Below are 20,348 nucleotides of genomic sequence, written 5' to 3' on the forward strand. Positions count from 1 at the left end.
TTAGGGCTGCCACAGCTGTGATACCTCCAGAGGCATGGACTGTACTGAGCTAACCTGGGCCTGATAGGACCTACTACCAAAAACCAGCTTGCCTTCTGCTGCCGAGCGGAGTCTCATCGCTTGGGAAACAGTGCAGCTGTAAGGCTCCTAAGCCTGAACCATGGAAGCTTTATCCTGGTGCATATCTGTTGACTGTGCAAAAATTACTCTTGACTTCTAACACAAATGCAGCGGAGAATAAGTCTTGATACTTATTTCCTTGTCAGCTGTAGTGAGAGACTATTATTTTTATCTTCTGCATTCAGTAAGTTCAGTGTATTCATTAGGAAAACTTTATCTGTACTTACACAACATGAAAAGGTCATTTTAGCCAAAATCTGCTTCTTAAAAAAAAGTAATATATGCAGTCATTGAGGACTGTGAAAGGTGAGGAATGTAAATTGTGTGTAGCTGGGCAAAATACTGTTCCATACATTGTTTCCCAGCTCCCCAGATATGTGTTCTTTGTCTTAATCACTTCAGTGCCACAGCAGGACCCTGATTTTATTTATTTTCAAGAGAGGAAAAATCGTTGAAGAGGAGGTTTCTTACTTTAATTGTAGCCTATGTATACCTATAAATGTAACTGCTTATACTTATCCTATTTACTTGATTTTTATAACGTGGAGGCAGCATCTCAGAGAGTGATGACAGTGGCTTTATAGGGCTAAATAAGGGTGAAATAATGATTTCTGTCTGTGACTTTACTGGACAACTTGGTCACACTTTTTTGTTCTCCGTTACCTAGCTATTCAAGGTAAGCTCAGAACCGATGAGTTTGTAGCTTGGGTTTAAAGTTCCCCAGTAAGAGAGTTGTTGCCTGTGTCCCACCCACCCCTGCCCACCTTGTGCCACTAATTATCATGTAGACAAGTAAATTAGGATCTCCCTTTCATCTTGTAAATTGAGAATATTCTCTTAACATAATTTTTTTTTTTTTTTGCCCAGGTAGGCAAAGAAGAAAAGAAACCCCTAGATACCACAGGAGGGAATGTTGTAATGCCCTCTCCTTTTGTTTGTGATTTGGTCTCACTTTGGCATTGATGTCAAACTCTACCATAGGTATTTGCCTTTGGCCCTAAAGGAGCTGTCATAATCACAGAACAGTAATAGCTTTGCACGGGACTTCATTGTTGTCACACTAACATGCAACACACATTAGCACATGAACCCAGTGATGTGCTTTTTGTGATGACCTGGACAAAAATAAAAATATGACTAGATAATGTGACAATGTATTAAAAAAACATCTGTAAGGTCAAGTATTGGATCCTCTTCAAAAAAACAGATAATGTTGATCATCATTTCGTACATTTACCAAGATTCTGTGCACCTCATGAATCACTGCAGTTCCAGAGAAGAGTCCTTTAGAAGCTGAATATCAGTTACAGCCATTTATTGCACATTGAGGAACAAATTGAAGAGAAAGGCAGGAAATTAGGAGACATCTGAGTACCCATGAGTATTATATGTATGATTGCATACATACATTTTAAATTGCTGTATGATATGTTCTAATAATAAGTCATCTTAGGAAGATCTTAGAAGAAATATAGGCAGAAAGATATTCTCTGTGTGCTGATGAAGCGATGCTGATTTAGCATGGATACTTGAGCAGGTACTAAATATAATCAAGTTTTATGCAAATCAAAGCCCCAGTCAGCACTTCAGTGACAACTGAGAAGAACTTATTTTCCGAATAACACTCACTTCCAAGTCCAGCATGCTGTTATCAAACTAACTAAGGTTTACTTTGTGCAAAAAAGAAGCTATCAATAGGAGCACCGTATCACACTACCAGCTATCATCTGACTTCTGTTTACTATTACCTTCAGTTAAAAGGAAGTCACTGCGATTTATGTAATTTTATTTGAATGGATAAAACATTTCTGTTGGGAAGAAATACATGTGAAAAGACAAATGCAGGTCACTTGTGAGTATATTGAGCACGGTATGCTACCGGGTATCTTAAAACTGACGGGTATTAATTGTAAGTATTAATTATAACTTACTACTGAGAAGCTTTAAATAACATTTTCTTAAGCCGATTCTTTTCTATGACATATGTATTGCAGTCAAAGAGCTGTACAGCTGATGTTAAATGAAAGTCAGAGTGTGTCGTGTGGGATGTTTTGGGGAGTGCATCAGGTTGGTTTGAAATTTTTTGGTGATTGTAAATGGGAACTTTCCTTGAATGACAGAATAAAAAATGGTCAGCATCGTTTTGTCAAAGAGTAAGCTATTTTCCTAATGTTATTTAAACATATTCTTTGACCAGAAGAGGTTATTTTGGCAGCAAAATCCATTAATTGAGGAAATAAAAGGGAAGTAAAGAATTTGTTTCCAAAATTCAATTAAGAGAAGAGAAGTAACATCTGAACAAATTCACCCTAGTAATAAATACACTAAGTATAAATCTCCTAGGTGTTTTATGGTAAATAATAACTTAAGGTAGTCACTAGGGATATCCCTGTATTACTCCAGCTTTAGTAACGGTGAAATGTCATCTGTTTTTAACAGAAAGGTGCATTAAAGGAAAATAAAGCTGTTAGAAAATATATCCTGGATGACATTCATGGCCCCAGTGAACTGTGTTAAGGCACTGCAGTAATTAAAAATTCACTTCAGAGGAGCTTATTATTCCTTGATTCATAGTTACCCTGTCTATCAAGAGCCTCCTGGACCCAGGCCTTATGAAAACATGATGCCTCCATTAGTTACTAGATTTCTGACTTAAATCTTCAAAAAAGATGTAAAACTTTTCCAAACCATGCAGATAAAAAACATGAATAAAAAAAATTTAGGGAGCATTTAGAAATAAAATAATTAATCCACAGTGGTTGCTTTCAAAAATTTAGCAGCTATGCCAATATAAAAGAAAATTCCTCATTGACTTATGTGCCAGGTTTTTAATATCTAATATTTAGTTAACCAGAAATCGTTACAATTTTACCATTTCTAATATCCTATTAGTAATACTGAGGAGAGAAGTTAATTGTGTTAAGAAAATACACTTTTCTGTTAGAAGGGCTTGAGAAACTGGCAATGAAATAAACATAGTTGGATAACGTTTTACTCTGTTCCATCGTAGCTGCTACTACTCAAGTAAATGGAAATGGTATCAGAAAAATGGTGACGTTCTCATATTAATATGCAGTTAATATTCTTAAGGACTACATTGTGGATCACAGCAGTATAACTCTGTTGTACTCCTGGCAGTGATTCCTGTTTGTTTTGGGTTGGGTTTATTTTTGCATTTGAGAGGGTATTAATAACAGCAAATTTGATTCAGTTAATGCTAACTTTTCCTGCAGTTGAGGACTTGTGGCTCTGGTCGTTAAAAAACAGCTAAAGTGTTGTTCCACTGTAAACTGGAAGGATCTCATGCCTCATAAAATGGACCATTTTCAACCGCCCCAGGAAGTGTTGGAAGATACTATTCTTGTTTTACAATAGCTAAATATGACTTTGGTCAGTTTTGCCCAGTGTTTTTCTGATTACACCAGCTGGACAATACTTCCTTGACATGCAAATGGTAAACTGAAGACCAACTGGTGGTTTTTAATGTCAGCAGACTTACTCTGTTACTTCAGTTGATCACCATTAAAAAAAAATAATAAATTACTTTCTTGCTTAAAACTATCAATCTCAGAAACACTGCAGTGTTCTGTAGAGGGAAAAGGGTATTTTAAGTGTGAATAGTTAAACAATTTATTGCAATACAGAAAACTGCTAGAAAGTTGGTGGTAGAGGACCTAGGTTTTTGTCAAGGGATTAGAGAATGAGATGCCAATTGAAGGAGATTTCTGGAGGGCTAAGTTTTATTTAAATGAGTTTATCTCACCAATCTAAGGAATTTCATTAGGGTTTGGTTAGGTATTTTATCACCTTCAGATACAGGGTGAAGGCAATGTTTATTTGGTCACTGGTACTGGACAGGGAATCAAAAATGCTATTCTTAGTGCTGTTACTACCTTGATATATGATGGGGAAATAACCTGTCATCTGTACTTCACACATAAAATTGGAAATAACATGCTTTCCTTACTTCAGAGAAAGGAGAAGTGAAGAATGGCCATGCTGGGTGAAATTTTTGGGCCCTAAGTCATATTTCTGTTAGTGGCCAGTAGTGAACATTTATGTATGAGTTACAGGGCACACAATAACACTTGTAGTTCTGGAGTTACGTGAACTGGGAGAAATAGTCTTGTTTTAATACTTCCTGGTGGGTGAATACTATAGTGGGTTTTTTTCTTCATTTTTGTTTTTTCTTTTGAATTCTTGTAAACTTCCAGCACAGAAAGCATCCTTTGTCAGGAAACTGGGTGTTGGACTGATATTTTCATAAAAACATCTAGTTTAATCACAAAATCTTTTGTGACTAGAAAAAGTCGGCTTAGGAGCTGTCACTCTGTATGCTTAGTTGTATTATGTTTTGCTTGCATTGTATTGAAGATGTTCAGTCTGGTAAGGAGGAATGCTGCTTGTCAAACATTGCAGAAGGACCTCATGGAACTCTATCACTAGGCAAGAAAATGGCAGATGATTATGGCCTTTCACAGCTGATTCAAAAGGCCTGATCTCCTCCTTTTCCTGCTCAAAAAATGGAAATGGTAGAGATGATTGTCTTAAATAAGTGTAGTGGATAATATGACATGAAGTGTTTCATGATGTTTAGGCTTCAGCCTGTGGGAAGAAATGGTATCCTCAAAACTTTACCCGTTCAAAGACCTAGGATAATCAAAGTTCTTAAGCCTGTCAAGATAAAATTCTACAGTTTTTTAGTCTCCCTTTGATTAAGGGTACTTAAAATCTGAACTGAATTTATGTCTATGAAATATCTGGTCTGAGGAAGAAACCTCATTCTCTCTGTGAGATATTAGGGTTTTTCTTTTCTTCCAATTTGATGTCAGTGGTGACCTAGGTGTCTATTTAGAACAAACTGCACAAGGTGAAGAGAAAATGCGTTATCCTTTCTTCATGTGTAATACAATGTGGTGGCAGGAAGCTTTATCTTTCTACAAGAAATGAAGTAGCTGCAAGGAATGTGAATATTTATATGGGAACATCTACACTTACAGGGGCCTTTAAAATACATCTTTCATGCTAATTCGCATTACTGGGTTGCCTATGACTCTGGCTGTTCTAGTTCACCTTTGTTTTATTAAAGGTGCACCCGAGGTCAACTGCCACTAACTATACTGTTAAATATTGATTTAACAATTTGAATTAATGTAATTTTCAGTTGTAAGTCCCTACTTAATGTACAGCAGCACTTCAGTGACCCAGTCAATAAGATCAATAGCACTCATGTGAAGTTCAGGCTATGGCTGTCACTGACTTGCTCTGCCCTTCTCCTTCATGTCTTCACCCAGGGTCAGACAGGTTTCAGTAAATGCACAATCTACGTTCCTGCTAATGGGCTGTGGGATGTCTCTAGCTAGATGCATTTTGTGTGCACTGATGGCTTCTGAAGCAGATTGTTTGGTGCGTCGTACTGATTTTTGTAATCACGCTGCTCTTTCTCCTTTGACAAGGGAAAAGATTAAACAGTGAAGGTGTCTTTTGTGGTTTGTTTCAAGGTTTTCTGCAAGGCCTTGTGTAACAGTTAAAGGCTCTTGATAAGTAAAAGTACCCAGTCATTTGTAAACAGCAAGTCTTTGCTTGATAACACTTGCTAATCAGTGTGTCAGAGCTAGAAGGCCAGTATTTAAAGATATAAATACTGCTAAGTTAAGCATGTATTTTAAACGTTTGGTTAAATGTCCAGGGTTGATTTACTGGCAATCTGGAGAATTATGCTGTAATGAGAGTGGAAGTATCTGAGCAGCCAAATTAAGTACTTTGTCAAAGTGTCACTTAAAATACTATGTGCGTGAGTATTGCATGGGAAAAGTATGTGTGGTTGCTCCTATTCCATGAATGTACGACTTCTGACAAAGGCAAGTCGCAACTGGCCAGTATTCAGGTGGTAAACTGATGGTAAGTGTAGATTTGAGTGTCTACACCCTGAGTCAATTTCCCTCTGCACAGTTTTCGTTAAATGTAAGAGGTCTTATTTTCTTGACCTCTGTCTCTTTTAAGCCAGAAGTATACGTGTGCATTAGTAGATGGAAAGTCTGTGTGAGCAAGAAAGCATGACAACTAATGTCTTGTGACAGATTTTGAGAAGACGTAATAATAATATGTTATAATAATAGATAATAGATAATGGTATGTATTAAATATGAAACTGATGTTTGTGGTTTCATTTAACAAAAGAATGGCAGTAGCTCTTACAGCTTGGGAGAGGGCAGAAGAAAAATCTGCTTTCATATGTCTTGGCAAAAACCCCTCCATCTCTGCTTTCCCTCCGTAATTCATGGTGAGATCCACCTTATCATCTTGTCCTGCCACACACTCTCCTTGCATTTTCCCTTGTGCGGTGTTCTTGTCACACAAGTTTACTCACCTGTAAAGGAGGTGTTACAGGATGCCCTGCTTCTCCTTGAACCACCAGCACCCAGGTATTTCTAAAAGGTTACAGATAGCCAGAAGGAATGGTGCAGCTGCTGAAGCCATGTGCTTCACATGCACAACAGGGAAGGCAATACACGAGTGGCTCCGACTAGGTAAAGCTTAGAGAATGTAATTAGAGAACACTGGTTTTCCCTGGGAAGGTACTACATTAACTGTAAAAAGCATGATAAACTATCAAATCTTTTTTGTTCTAGCTTCAGATAACAGAATGAAGTGTATGGATCAGTAGTGAAAGCTGCATGTCTTTCTGCACTGGCTGACCATCCTCAAGGATACACTTGCAAATTCGGCTGTTCATGGCTTTCCTTATACGTTTCCATGTGGCACTGTTTTCTCAAAGCTGCATGTCACACGTCTGTTTAGATGACATGAAATAGGATGTCTAAGAGGGAAAATAGACCAGTGCAGGTATATAGTTCAGGTATGTCTCTTAACTTGAGAAAGTTAAAGGATGGTAACATTAGATACTAATTTATGGTTTCAGCCATTTACAAGTGTCTTCTGTGAAGATCAAAATGTGAAGCTGCTTTTCTCTGAAAAGAAAGGCTTGTGTCTTTGTTAAAAAAGAAAGCTGCCTTTGTGCTTTCTGACCATTCTGTTTCATATTGTAACCTTTCAAAAAGCTCTTTTACCTGTATGGAATATAACAGATTAAAAAAGCCTCAGGGGATCTTTGTTCTGAATTGCTTCTTTCACTATTTGTTTTTCTGAGTTATTCTTAATGAAAATAGGAACAACCTTGCTCTTAGAAAGAATTTTTCTTCTCTCCTGTGTTCCACTTCTGGGTTTGCATGTTCTGTAAGCTGAGAGATGTAAAGATTAAAAATTCTCATCATGCCCATCTGTCTATATGCTCTGTACTTTATCATTTGGCAGTTGAGTATCAAAGCAACATTATCAATGTTCTTTGAAAACTAAGCAGGTTGGATATGCAATTTAGAAGAAAAACAATTACACTGTGTTAGCTTGCTTTTGGCAAGAGTGTTAGGGCTCATCTTGGAGACAGGAAACAAAAGCAGCACTTCATCTTCATAAATTTTAAATGAGGAAAAGTGTGTGTGTGTGAGAAAGAGAGTTGTCTGGCAGGAGCTTTTCCCTACGTTCTTTCTTCAGCTAGTTTTCTTCACTCTAGAATATGTACTAGTCTGTGCTGCTAGTACTGGATGGAATAATATGTATTTCCCTGTAACAAAAGTATTACTAATGATTGTCTTACTAGCTTTTCTTTCAGACTAACTTTCTGATATTCATTAAAAAAAAAAGGCTGTGCTTTGGTGACAAGCTTCACAACCAAAAAGAAAGAGGATTAGAAGAGTTAATAGATGTTGTATAGACTCCTTTTCATTCAGACAGGTTTTTTTGTGTTATTTTTTTTTGTTTGTTATTTTTTATTTTATCTGCGCAGAGCCTACCATGGTATGTTTTTAAGCATATCATCATGATCATGAGTGATCATTCTTAGATCTTTATAAGAAACATTCATGACATTCTGTCTGCTAAGAGTACTAAACTGAATGTTATCCTTTTTTTTTTCAAACATCTATGCAAAAGCCATCATATATTACTGTTTTTGAGAGTCCTCCAGGCTAAGAACAAGAGTGTGACGGAATGTACTGACTCTGGAGAAATTGCCTTTTAGGGAGTATATAAAGCAAGTTTAGTGGTGAGCATGCATTTTAGTGGGTTTTTTGGTTTTTTTTTTCCCCCTAAATGAGAGCCATAACTCATCCTGCAGCACTTGTAATGAAGTTCTGAACAAAGTCAAGAAAACCTAACAATGTAAGTGTCTGTCCTCCGCAAGAAAGGTCTTTGCTCTGAACTTTAAAGCAAACCATAAACATCAAAAAATTCTCAGTGCATGATACTAACCATGTGACTGAGGCATACCCTGGATTACAGCTTGCCAGTATTGTGTTGCTTGCACTTGAAGTCTGTCAGATGTTTAATAAGGACAATATGTTTGCCTTAAAACTAAACATAAAACATTCTTCTACTTCCTTAATTTTTTTTAAATAAATAAAATCCTTAATTTGATGTCAGAGTTATAAGCATTTTTGTTGTTGCTGCTTAGTGGTTTTAGGGGAATCTGAGTGTAGAAAATTATTTAAAATACTGTTTTTCTGAATTCTAGCCGTAGAGTGTGAGAGTGTGAGATATAACCTAGCCAGTTTTTATTCTGGGCTCCATCAGAGGTTAAAAAAAAAAGTGCAGGTTTGGTGTGGATATCTTGTCCATACTAAACTTTACAACTTGATCAAGACATTCCTGGAAATAGGTTATATTTTAATGGGTAAACCAGATTCGCAGCTCTTGAGGAAGCTCTGGGTTCTTCCTCCTAGAGTTTTATACCGGTTTGTTTGGTTTTTTTTTTTTTTTCCAGGTCTGCCTATTTGAAAGAACATTGCATTATCAGTTTGGGAAAGGAGTGTGATGATTATATTTCTAGGTTGGGGTCTGAGTTCTGTCACTAAGCTTTTAGGGGCCAGTGTAGATGAGCAGTAAAGCTGCACTGTATTTTTAACGTAAGGGTTTACATTATTTCCACAATGAGCTACCCCTTGAGGAGGGCAGGAACCTTGAGCCCGAGATGCAATTTCATGGTGTTCAGATTCATTGAGTAATTGTGACTGGAGATAAATTTGTTATGATGACTTTCTCTCTGCTATGTTCTTAGCAGGAGACAGTCTTAAACATCAGCAGCATGCTGGCAAGGATGTGAAATTCGGTCCCCTCTGCCTTGAAGAAGGGCATGGGTCACCTAACTCGCCACCTATTGATGTTGTCTGGGATGAGTTCTCACTGCAGCCTGTTGATCCTGTCCTGGTTTGCTTAACAGTATCAAGACAGCTCCAGTATATCTTAAATATATTTCATCTGCCAGAAAATTGGCTATGGTTTATTCTGAAGAAAAGGTACACTGAAGCTTTTCTGGTTTGTATAGAGTTCTTAAACAGTCATTGAAAAGCTTATGATGCTTTGTTGGGTGGTAAGGACTATCAAGATGATCAGGATTTTGCTTTCTCTTTAGTGGGTAACTACATGATTAATGTGAAGTAAACAAGAATGAGCTAGAGTCATTTACAGAGTGCCAGGTAGAGTGCTCTGGGACATAATTGTGTCCTTAGGGAAGATCCGGTTTTTCTTCTGCTGCAGAAGAATTAGTCACTGTGTTATTTGTTTCAGTAACTTGGGAACCAAGGCTTTTCTCTTTTTTCCCTTTGTTACAGCTGCCCACAGGAGAACAATATGCAATTCAAGTGAAAAATGTCATTCCTATGAAAAAAAAAATAAAATCATTTGTGTTGCAGTTTGAAAAGATTCCAGACTACCATGAAAATGGGCTAGAAGTAGGAAAAGCAATTCTTCGTTGGCCCATTCACGGTCACCAAAAGAGAAACCGCATGTTCTGAAGAAAGGCACATGAGGAATTCAGAGGAGCCAGCACCCGAGGGCAGATGGAAAAGCGTGCTCAGACCCACTTCCACTGTAGTCCGCATGAATCCTGCACCTGAAATTTGTGGCCATGCTGAGTACCGTGACTATGACAGCATGGTCCAAACTGGGTACTACTGTGCGTTGACCGCCATGTGAGGACTTAGTTGATGTGTTTGGAGATGGGATTCACTGAGCAATGGCAGCGGTATGGTTTTGCATGGGCTTGGAGGGTCTGTTAAGCATGAGGTATTTTTCAGTGCACTTTTACAGGTTAACAGCAAATGCACCTGACTGAAAACCGGGAGAGGAGGAGCAGACCTGAGCTGATGTTGTAGCATGACCTCAGCGAGCAGGAGCAGTCCTGGCCCTGGCCTGGCAGAGGGCTGTGCAGGTCTTGTACTGTGGCTGTGTCAGCCTGCCAGGGACATATGCATTTTATCACTTGGTACTGAAGTGAGGACTGCTGCCTGGCAAACCTACACCTGTCTGTTTCCAAAGCTATGCTATAAGAGATTTGGCTCTTTAGCTGTCTAAATACTGCTACCAGCAAGCTTCAGTCCTTGCTATTGGTGGCCACGTGTGCTTGGCAAGGTCTGGGGGACCTGTGCAATCCAACCCTGGTTTGCCTCAGAAATCCCTGTATGGGGAGGGATGCAGATGACCTGGCTCTTGTCTCTTTCCAACAAACTGCCTGGTATTCCTCTGGCAGCAGACTCCTCTATTAGACAACACAGAGATGACAAAAACAGTGTAAATGCAGGTCAAGTGAAATGGTTAAATAAATCAAAGAAGTCCCTGTTGAGCTACATGCAGCCACTGTTGTCCACCTTTCTGTTTCGATGAAGATGTGGGGAGCATGTTCAGAGCTCTGCTGCAAATGTTTGCATTCTGTGATTCTGAAAGGGAGTATTTTAAAAACTGTTTTAATATGTGCCTGGGCATTTAATTAAGCTGAAAAATAAAAATACAGGAGGAAAACAATAAAATTACATGAAGCAGATAATTAGTAGAGATGTAGAGCTTTCAAATGGTGTTGAATGTTTTAACCTAAAGGGCAGTGGTCTAATAGCTGAAGTGGATTATTTTAGGCTCATATGAACAGCTCAGCTCACTTTTAGGTATCAAGTTGCTGATCTTAAAATTGTCAGCAGGGCCTAGCTGTCACAGAGGTGTTGAAAGAGAGCTAGCTCTTCTTTGCTTTAAAATGATCTAAAATATAGTCCTAGTATTACAGCATATGTTGTTTTAACTTATCCTGAATTTTGAAGTAGGAACGAGGGAATGTTAATAAGCAGATCAAGCAAATTATCTGTGTTGTGCCCTAGGTTTTAATTTTACACAATTTCATAAGCCATTCAAAAGAACAGCTACCGAGAAGTTGTTTATGGGGTTGGGGGGGGTGGGGGGAAGGGAATGCGAGAAGGGTTCACACTAGGTAGTAGAGACCAAAAAATAAAGACTGAAGTCACTCACCTACATGTGCACGAGCAAAGTATATTCCTCCATGTCTCCTTGAGTATTTCTGAAGAAAATATACTGATGCTTTTAATGAATGTTTTTGGGAGTGTAAAGTTGACCTGCATTAGATTCAAGTATGTCGAGGAAATTCTTATATTTAGAATCACATACTTGTAAGGGTGTTTTGTTTGCATTAGACTTGGGATTATTGAAGTTTTAAGTGAGCTGCAAAAAAGAAAAGGAGGATGATATTTCAATTAGGTTCTCCAGTAGCTATGCCCTGAGGAAAACAAATCAATGATAGGCAGCTTTTTTTCTTCATAGTCCAAAGAAAACATTTATTATGGTATTCTAATAGCTCAGGAAAGTCTTTATATAACTAGGCAGGTAACTCAGCTGGTTTTGGTCTGATGTAGGATTGATTAAAGAGTTTGTGGATTGGAAAAGAGAATGAAATGAGCCCTTCACAAAGCAGCACCTCGTATCTCAACTTCATTGAACTTTCTGTTGCTTTGAACACTTTTATGCTTAAAGAATGTGACTAAGCTGTCTAATATGCTAGCACTCCAGTTTCTTTTCTCCCATTCCTGGCAACATCCCAGAGCAAGCTGCTCCTAAATGTTCTTCTGCCATTCAGCTCTATTCATGTTTCTTCTTTTCCTTCTGGTTTAGCCTAGCACAGGGTAGGTATATAGATATTGCTAAGGAAAAGCTATGAAAATAGGCTACAAGGAAATGCAGGCAGCTGACTTTAGAAAAAGGTTTCAAGATTTTAAGAATGAGCTCTCTGGCTGCAATATGCCTTTTTTAACTGATGTTTCTCTGAAGGGTTTGAAGAAAACTCAAATGGGAACTGTCAAAATTGCCCCAGAAAACTGTCTCTTAGGAAACTCATTTTGTCAAGCTTTGCTCATGACAAGTAGAGAGAGTAAACTTCATGAATAAACAAATACAGTGTATCCCATGCAGCTATCAGTGTATATATTTCTATTCCAAATGTATTCTGCAGCTTTATGTAGCCTTATCATAACTAAGTGTTGAAATAACTAGACAGCACTTCATATTTCATAGTTACGAATTTTGTTTCCTTCTCAAATTCTAGATAATCATAATTTCACTACTTACCCCCAGTTTTTATGACTCAGAAGTTGGAATGACATTTACAAGAAAAGATTAATGGTCTTTCTCTGTTGCCTTTTCCCTTCATCTCACAACTTTACCTGTCCCAAGCTGTACTCCAGGGCTGTCCATACTCTGAAGACAAGAGCCACCTGGTCTCCCACCTTACACTTGGTCTCAAAAGACCCTTCCAAGGCAAAAAACCCCCACAACATTTGAAGTATATGGCATTATATAGTTTATATATCAAACAGATATGTTTATACAATAATTTCAAAAACTATTATTTAGTTTTTCTAACTTGGGAGTCATTATGTCAATTTGAAGCTGTTAAAACTGCACTCCCAGTTACTTAATCTTAAATTCTTAAATGGCTTTAATGATCATCTGCTGTTCTTTTCTGATATGTGAGCCTTCTGGAGTCATGACATTTTTTCTCCCCCCCTCCCTTCAATTTTCACATATATTTTTTTCACCCCACCATGAGGGCTGGATATGTATTCTTCATAAATTTAAAAATAAAATGAAAAGTTGAGGTTCTTGACTAATACATTAATTCAGTGGTTAGGGCTGTAATATAAGGGTTCATTAACAATTGACTTGCAGAATTACTATACTGTGTTTCTGGGGCAAAATATGTACAAGCATCTGAATCCAGGGCCAGAGTCAAACCCTCATGTGCTAAGAATTACTAAGTGGCCTGAAAACTTCCCTAAAGTGGAATCTGAGTTAGTCCTGATGGAGGAGAAGCAAAGCCTCTGAAGAAAGCATTATTAAGCAGATGAATGAGGAAAATAGAATAATCCAATGGTAGTGCTGCTTCTGCTGCCACACAGCTGTACCGGAGACAAGTGACTTGCTTGCTGGTTGGGGCATGGGCTGACACATGCCTGAGGAACTGCAGCCTAGTACTCCGTACAGCATCTGCCTGAATGTGGGTGCCCACCCTCAGAGCTCGGGCAGCAATACACTGTTTTTGTGTCACCACATCGTTCCTAGCAAGTGCACTGTGAAAGCTGGTTCTAGTGATAGTTTGAAACCGGTGGAGGCCTCCTGAGTGATCGGGATTTGGTGAGCAGGATAGTAGCACAGAGCTGTTCTCTTCCTTGCCCTCCTTTGCCTCTTTTGGATCTCTCACAGTCTCAGCTTGGTCAGACCTAAATATGTAGCCTATGGTTGTGAGCACCCCAGAACATGACATGCAAGACTGCTGTCGCGACGGAGGGAAGACACAGTCACTCAATATGAGTGATCAGCAGGCTTCGTTTATTGTCCCTTACAGTCACCTTTTATGCCTTGTAATAATTAGCTCATACATATGACAAAAGTTAAGCTCATTATTGGTTAGTTGCCTAAATACCAAGCCCGCCCCTAGTTTCTCTTCTGTAGTTATCTGTTCCCACCTGCAACATTCTTTTCCCACCGCGATCTTCCTGTTATTGCGTAACAAGAACAGCCAAGGATAGTGTATTTTTGCTTTACTTCAGATAAGCTGAGAGCGATGTGCATTTTTGTCCAGCCAGCTGGACTATGTCTATGTGACCCTTTCCAGCTAGCCAGTTATCCACAGACTACTTTTTTAATTTTGCAGATGAGCTCTTACCATCTTGATGGGTGGAACCAAGCTCTCAAATTTATATGCCTCTGTTCTCCAGGCTATCTAAATTTAAATTTAATACGTTGAGTTAATTTCTATAAAAGCTGTAGGGGATGTGATCAAAAGTCTTTTAAACTTCAACTTCTGTCCACTGTCATTGATCTGCAAATTTTTCTTTCAGAATGTATTTAAAAACCTTTTCACACTGTCTGTTCCCTGCCTGCCCATTGTGAAAACGTATTTGATTAGAAAGCATTGAAAAATTGATCAAGGCTTCTGATCTTTTGGAACAGGTGCTGGTTAACATTTCAGGAATACATCCCTAAATGGGAGAATGGATGGTAAGAACTGTGTTTGCAGGGGGAATTTGTCCATTTGACAGAGGTCACTTTTACTGTACCTAGTAACAAAGCAGTGCTGTGCTTGGGATTTCAAGGGAATAAAAAGGCTTCTAAACAGCTCTTCCTCCGCCCGCTATGGAAAGAGAAACTAAACTAGATCCTGTGCTACAGAATTAAACATGCGCAGTTGGCTCTGCTTGAGGTTTGTATGTGGGTGTGTTCTGAAATCAAAATGAAGTCATAGTGAATTAAATTTTTTGGACCAAAGATTTGGGTTGTTTAGCAGTTTGATGAACAGCTCTTGTCACCTAGTTAAAGGCAGGGAACTTCTTAAATGGTATGCCTGTCTCAGTGTAATGTAGCACAGATCCCCTTTCCACATGTATGCCTCTGCTGAAGCTGGTAGTGTTTGGGCCATCACCAAAATGGGAATTACTGTTGATATACCTCTATGATCAGTTTAACATAGTGCATAGCTATAGGTGTATTGCTTTTGCACCTGAGCTAACATATACTTGCTAGTCATACTGTGCCATTGACCAGGGCAAGTGCTGCTACCTGGGATTTGCCTGTCTTATAGGACACTGTGTAGGATAGGCTTTATACTACTAGAGGACTTGGACTGGCAACCTGGTCATTGAGAGGTAAAATCAGCACCATTTGGACAAAGAAGACAAAAGCAGAATGTGAAAAACTGACTGGCAATAAAGTTGTATCTAGAAATAAAAAGGCACGCATTTAAATGCATTGGAACTAAGCACTGAAATTATTTCCTTAAGACTGTTAAATTCTTTGTCATACAACTCAAAGACAGAATGTCATCTTTTAACAAAGGTGACCCAAAAAGCTTGAGGATGGTAATACAGGATGAAATTCAATGGCTTGGGTTTTTTTGAGGTCACAATAGCTAATAAATTAAATTAATGACTATAAAGACTTGTATTTTTTTCCTTATTTTCTGTTAATTGCTGATTGAAATTGGATTTACATCAATTCCATAAAATAATAATAATAATAAAAAATCCAGTTAGGAAAGGCCCCATGTGTTGCATTTTTACAGTGCTGGTACAACAGAGATGTCTCTGGGATTGTTGGGTGTTATGCACATACATATTTGAGAGTGTGAGTTAGATTATTTTTTTAAAATGTCACTGTTCTTTAGGAATGAGTTTGGTAGGGACATGGGCTGTAGTTAAAGCTTCAGATACAGTGTTCTGTCACTGTTTTCATGTCTGGCTTCTTTACCGCAGAGGACTAGCAACTGCAGCTTTAGTCTGTGGGACAATAATAGTTGCCGACTTCTCAACAGTGCTTTGCAGCATCTGCTTCTAGCAATGAAAAGACACATGATCATGGAATTTAATGTCTTTCAGAGAAAAAAAATCTTCAATGAAATAGTGCTGAGCTTTTTCCCCTAGTTTTAAACTGACTTGCTGCACGAGCTTTTGTTCTGTATCTCTGATGAAACTCATCACGTGTGCTTTGACTGCAAACATTTTTGTCGACACCCTACCTTTTGTTGTAGTGGTTTGGTACAGATATAATGTTAGGTTAAAATAATAAATTTCTATGCATGTGGGTGGCAATTATTCAAGGTTTTTTTAAAGTTTAGAAGTGGTATTCTGTACTGATGTGCCTTCCTTACAGCCATGGGAAGATGATATTCCTTTCCAGAGATTGCAAAACTTTCTAAAGCTGTATTCTAAATAGATGGTATATAAAGACTGTATAAAGACCATATGGTACATGTCTTTCTCAGATTTTTCTTTGAGATAAGTTACAATTTTCAAGTAATTTAAAATACACCCTGACAGAAAGCTGCTTTTGTGTCTCCCTGTGTTTTTGTCTCTTCTGGGTGTCTGGCTTACCACACCATTTCCTTGTGATGTGACTGTCTTGCAGGTTATTTGACTTGAATCCAAGTCATCTTTATTTTTATGTTGCTTTTGCTTTTATTCTATATGCACATATGCAAGTATGCCTTTTCACTTCCTTTTCTTTAATTAATGTCATGGACTTTCAAATGCATACAGATAAATATGGAAAGGAATTAAAATATCCCCATTGTACTGTACATGTGAACGTCTCTGCTGGTTGAAGATGAATCTTGGAGAAATAATATTCACTGTTGACTCATATTTCGACCATGTAAAATCCTGCACATAGGATAAGGATGTATTTAACTCACCCTCAAAGCAACAGCTCCCTTCTTTTAATGTGGGTAAAACACAGGTTAAATTGTGCTATGCAAGGTCTGCAAAAGTCAACTAGTCTCTGGGCTCAAAGGCTTCCCATATTTGACTGTTTCTCTGATTTAATGCTGGCAGAGCCCTCTATGAATGCGTAATGCAGAATTTAGTCTGCACCTAGTGACCAGTTTGCAGAGTGCCCTTTACGTTATACAGCTTCCAAGTCTTCTGTGCTAGATTAATTTCTCCCTGCACCAAAAGACCAACGACTCCTAGTGCCAGTCAGTTTTCATAATTAGGTTCCCCTTTAAATGCTTGCTTGCGTTCCTGGCAGTGTGAGTTGAAGGTGGCTCTTGCACTCAGTGAGGTGGATCTGCCATTTTTAAAAGGCTCATTTTTGCATTATTGTGTATTTGAGCATTTGTTCCTTAATGGTCATCTCTTTTTTTAAAGCCATGTCAAAATGCTTGAACTGAGTTAGCAGCAGCTTGTAAAATCATGAGAGGAATTAAGAAACTGAGGTCTTACAGAATCATTCAAATGGCTGCCTTGCTGCTTTTCCATTCTTCTATCTGACAGTGGCAGGAGAGTGTGTAGCATCTTCTACTATGTTTCATAGATCTGTGACTTGTGGAAAGTAAATCTGTGGTTAAGAATTAAAGGGCAACATTGACATAACAGATGTGTCTTCATCCCTTTGGGAAGGGCCTCTGTTAGCACAAGGAGCATTGGCAGGTACAGAGACCTGCTTGTTCTCCTCTATAACACATTTATATTACATTAACCACCCCACTCCCCCCCCCCCCCCCCAACTATACATGATCAGGCAATTAAGACTTTTGTTTATTGTTGCTCTACACTTTGCTATTTGATGTCATCAGTCTCTCCCATTCAAAATTTATTTTCAGAGGATTTTAGTGACCTTGAGCATGACTTCCCCTGGGATCTGTACAAGGGATTTGTTGGCTCTTAAAGGGACTTTTTGATCAGAGAATATCTTGAGAGCCTTACTTTCACTATCTTTCAAAAAAATAAAGTTCCTTCTTATTGTTTTCCATACAGCACACCGTTTTGGATTTTTTTCCATTGTCAACAGCCTTCCCTTCTTGGTTTTAAGCTGAGAATGCAAAGATGAGAAGGCAAAGGTAGAAGTGCTGTGCCTGGCATGTGCCTATGTCAGTCCCAGTGTAACACTGCTTCCGAACATCAGAAACAAAAAAGTATACTCTTCCCCAAATGAGCTTTTTGATTAAGTCTGCAAATTGTTCAGAACACATACCTGCCTAAACAAACTGAATAATTGTATGTACAAATGAATCGAAAATTATACCCCTGGTGACTTGTTTTCCTATTCAGCTTCTGCTCAGCAAAGAGCAGAAATGTCTCCGTCTGAGGTTAATTTACTACCATTAGTGACCGTAAGCTTCTGGTATTGACTGAGCTTCCAGCAGAAATAGCAGTGGCAGGGCATACACAAAAGCTACTGTAGATAGAGAATCAAAATGTGGCTGGATCAACAAAGATCTTCCTCTGCAGTAAAAAGAGCAAACCTGAATATTCTCACTTTTTCCTGGGCCTGGAGATGAGGGGGAAAGCATCCTAATATTGCTGTAGTTGTCAAAGGTAAAGCAGCAGCAGAAAGACTTCCCTCCAGGTTTGGCAATATCCAAAATCACTCTAGCAGGCAAGCTGCTGTGGTACCTTGATGTGGCCCATATTTCATCCCACAGACTGGAGACAAAGCTTTTGAGGAACTTCCCTTTCTAAATATTTTTTTTCAAGTTTTGATGCCTAGGCTGCCTGTAGTACTCTGTGATCCAGGTAAATTTGGCCCGCTGCAACATGTGCTCATTCTCAGCATTAGCTTTGGGCTGCCTATCTCTAATTTATTCGAGTTACTATTGCGATGTGCTGTTATAATTCTAAAAGCAGTAAGATGCTGATGCAACAAGAGCATCTCATGTTCTTACGATGTTATTACCCATGGCTTGACTTAAATTCCCCATGGTTTTTACTTAAGAGATCAAGCTTCTAAGAACTGCTTGTGATATCCTTACATCACAAGGGCACATGGCAGGCTCTACACTTGCTTTTAAGTGTATACATTTTCATGTGCTTTGAAGTATATACAATGAATAAAGATACCCTTTGTAAGTACACAAGTACCTTTTTTTTTTTTTTAATTGCTTTGACATTTGAGGAGTTAAAAGGTACATCTTAAGCACCAAGTTTTGAGAATTGGTTTTGACTTCTTGACAAAGAAGTTGACAAAGTTTTTTCTCTTGACAGAGAATAGACTGTAACTTCGCTCAGTAAGAAGCTGAAGCAGCGAGGTTTGCAGACACAGCCAGGGAACATTAAGAACTTCTGGTGTAAATAGTGTCTTTGCACCAGAGCATAAAAGAAGCTCTCCATTTCAACAATTAGAAGGTTCTGTGACTTCAGCTGATCCATTTCTCTAGGCCTGACTCTTGCTGCTTATCTAGGATTTAATAAAATGTTGTTCTTTCTTAACATCTGTGACCAGCTGATCTGAGGCTGGAAGTAGCGCCAGGATTTATCTCCTAAGCTTACTCTTCTGACTGCAACTCTTCTCTCTCTGCACTGCATTCACACCTGCCCTTTTCAGTGTGTAGGGTGATGCTTACAGTTGGTCCCTGTTGGTACCCCAGCTGGTTGTTTGTCCAGAAATAAAACTTATAATGATAGGAAAGGCATAACTTTCCTTCAGAACATTTTCACTCACAGGAACTTGATTATTCCTGAACCCCGGCTTTCCAACAGAATTGGCCAAAACTGGTCCACTATTACTCAGACACTGTCAGACATGAGCCTTATCTCCTTAACAGATTGAAGAAAAACTCCAGTGCTTTGGGTTTGTTTTGCTTTTTTGTTTTGTTTTGTTTTGTTTTGTTTGTGTGTGTTTTTTTAACAATGTAGCACTACTCACATTTTTCTAATTTTTAAAATGAGCTTTGTACTGTATGTGTATACTCTGTATATTTGTTATCACTTTTATGTATTTTGTTTCATGTAGGTAACGAGTAGTTGCAGACTTGACAAGTTATTGCTGTGGATCATTGGCACTCAATTATAGTTACTTCTCATTAGGGGGGGAAATTAATGTCACCTTCTTATTTTTCTGTACAGCGGCCTAATAACGTCAGGTTATGAAGTTTACCAACACAGATTATTTTTGGGTTAAAAAAAAGCAAGTGATTACTTGCTCCTCTGGTGTCTAGCAATTTATCTAGTGCAATAGCAACAATTATTTCTTTTTAAATTGCATCTCTAGTTCTTTTGATCATGCTTTCCTCTTTTCTTCTCCATTGCTAAAACACCAGTGCAAGTTATGGTTGTTTGCTTTAAACCTGTGCAACTTATTCCACTGCTCTGATTACATCTGCTTGTACATATAATGTATGAGGTGCAGCCAGAGCCTCTGACAGTGTGAACACATTTTTGGTCACAGAACACAGTTTCTTTGTAGTGGATGATACAAACTAGATCTGCATAAATATATTACTTTTTAAGGGGACACTGCCTGTTTTCCTGTAATCCCATATCTTGCCTGCTGAGTACTCAAAGGTGGTCGGTCATGGGTGAGTAAAGCAGCCAACTTCACTAGTTTTGTTTTTGTAAAGCATTGTC

General features: G+C 38.4%; 1 long non-coding RNA gene across 2 annotated transcripts in view; it reads left to right on the plus strand.

The window, feature by feature from the left end:
- The window catches only part of LOC129734665 (uncharacterized), a 66,606-nt gene extending 55,257 nt beyond the window's left edge, over positions 1 to 11,349 (plus strand). Inside the window, exon 5 of one of the 2 annotated variants that reach the window (XR_008730149.1) lies at positions 9,867 to 11,349. This is a non-coding gene — a long non-coding RNA (uncharacterized LOC129734665). Of the gene's footprint in view, positions 1 to 987; positions 3,615 to 9,866 lie in introns of those variants that run through there. The other variant, XR_008730150.1, reaches the window with a different exon arrangement.
- Positions 11,350 to 20,348: the final 8,999 nt, after the last annotated feature.

The sequence above is a fragment of the Falco cherrug genome, chromosome Z (genome assembly GCF_023634085.1).
Source record: "Falco cherrug isolate bFalChe1 chromosome Z, bFalChe1.pri, whole genome shotgun sequence".
Classification (NCBI taxonomy): Eukaryota; Metazoa; Chordata; class Aves; order Falconiformes; family Falconidae; genus Falco; species Falco cherrug.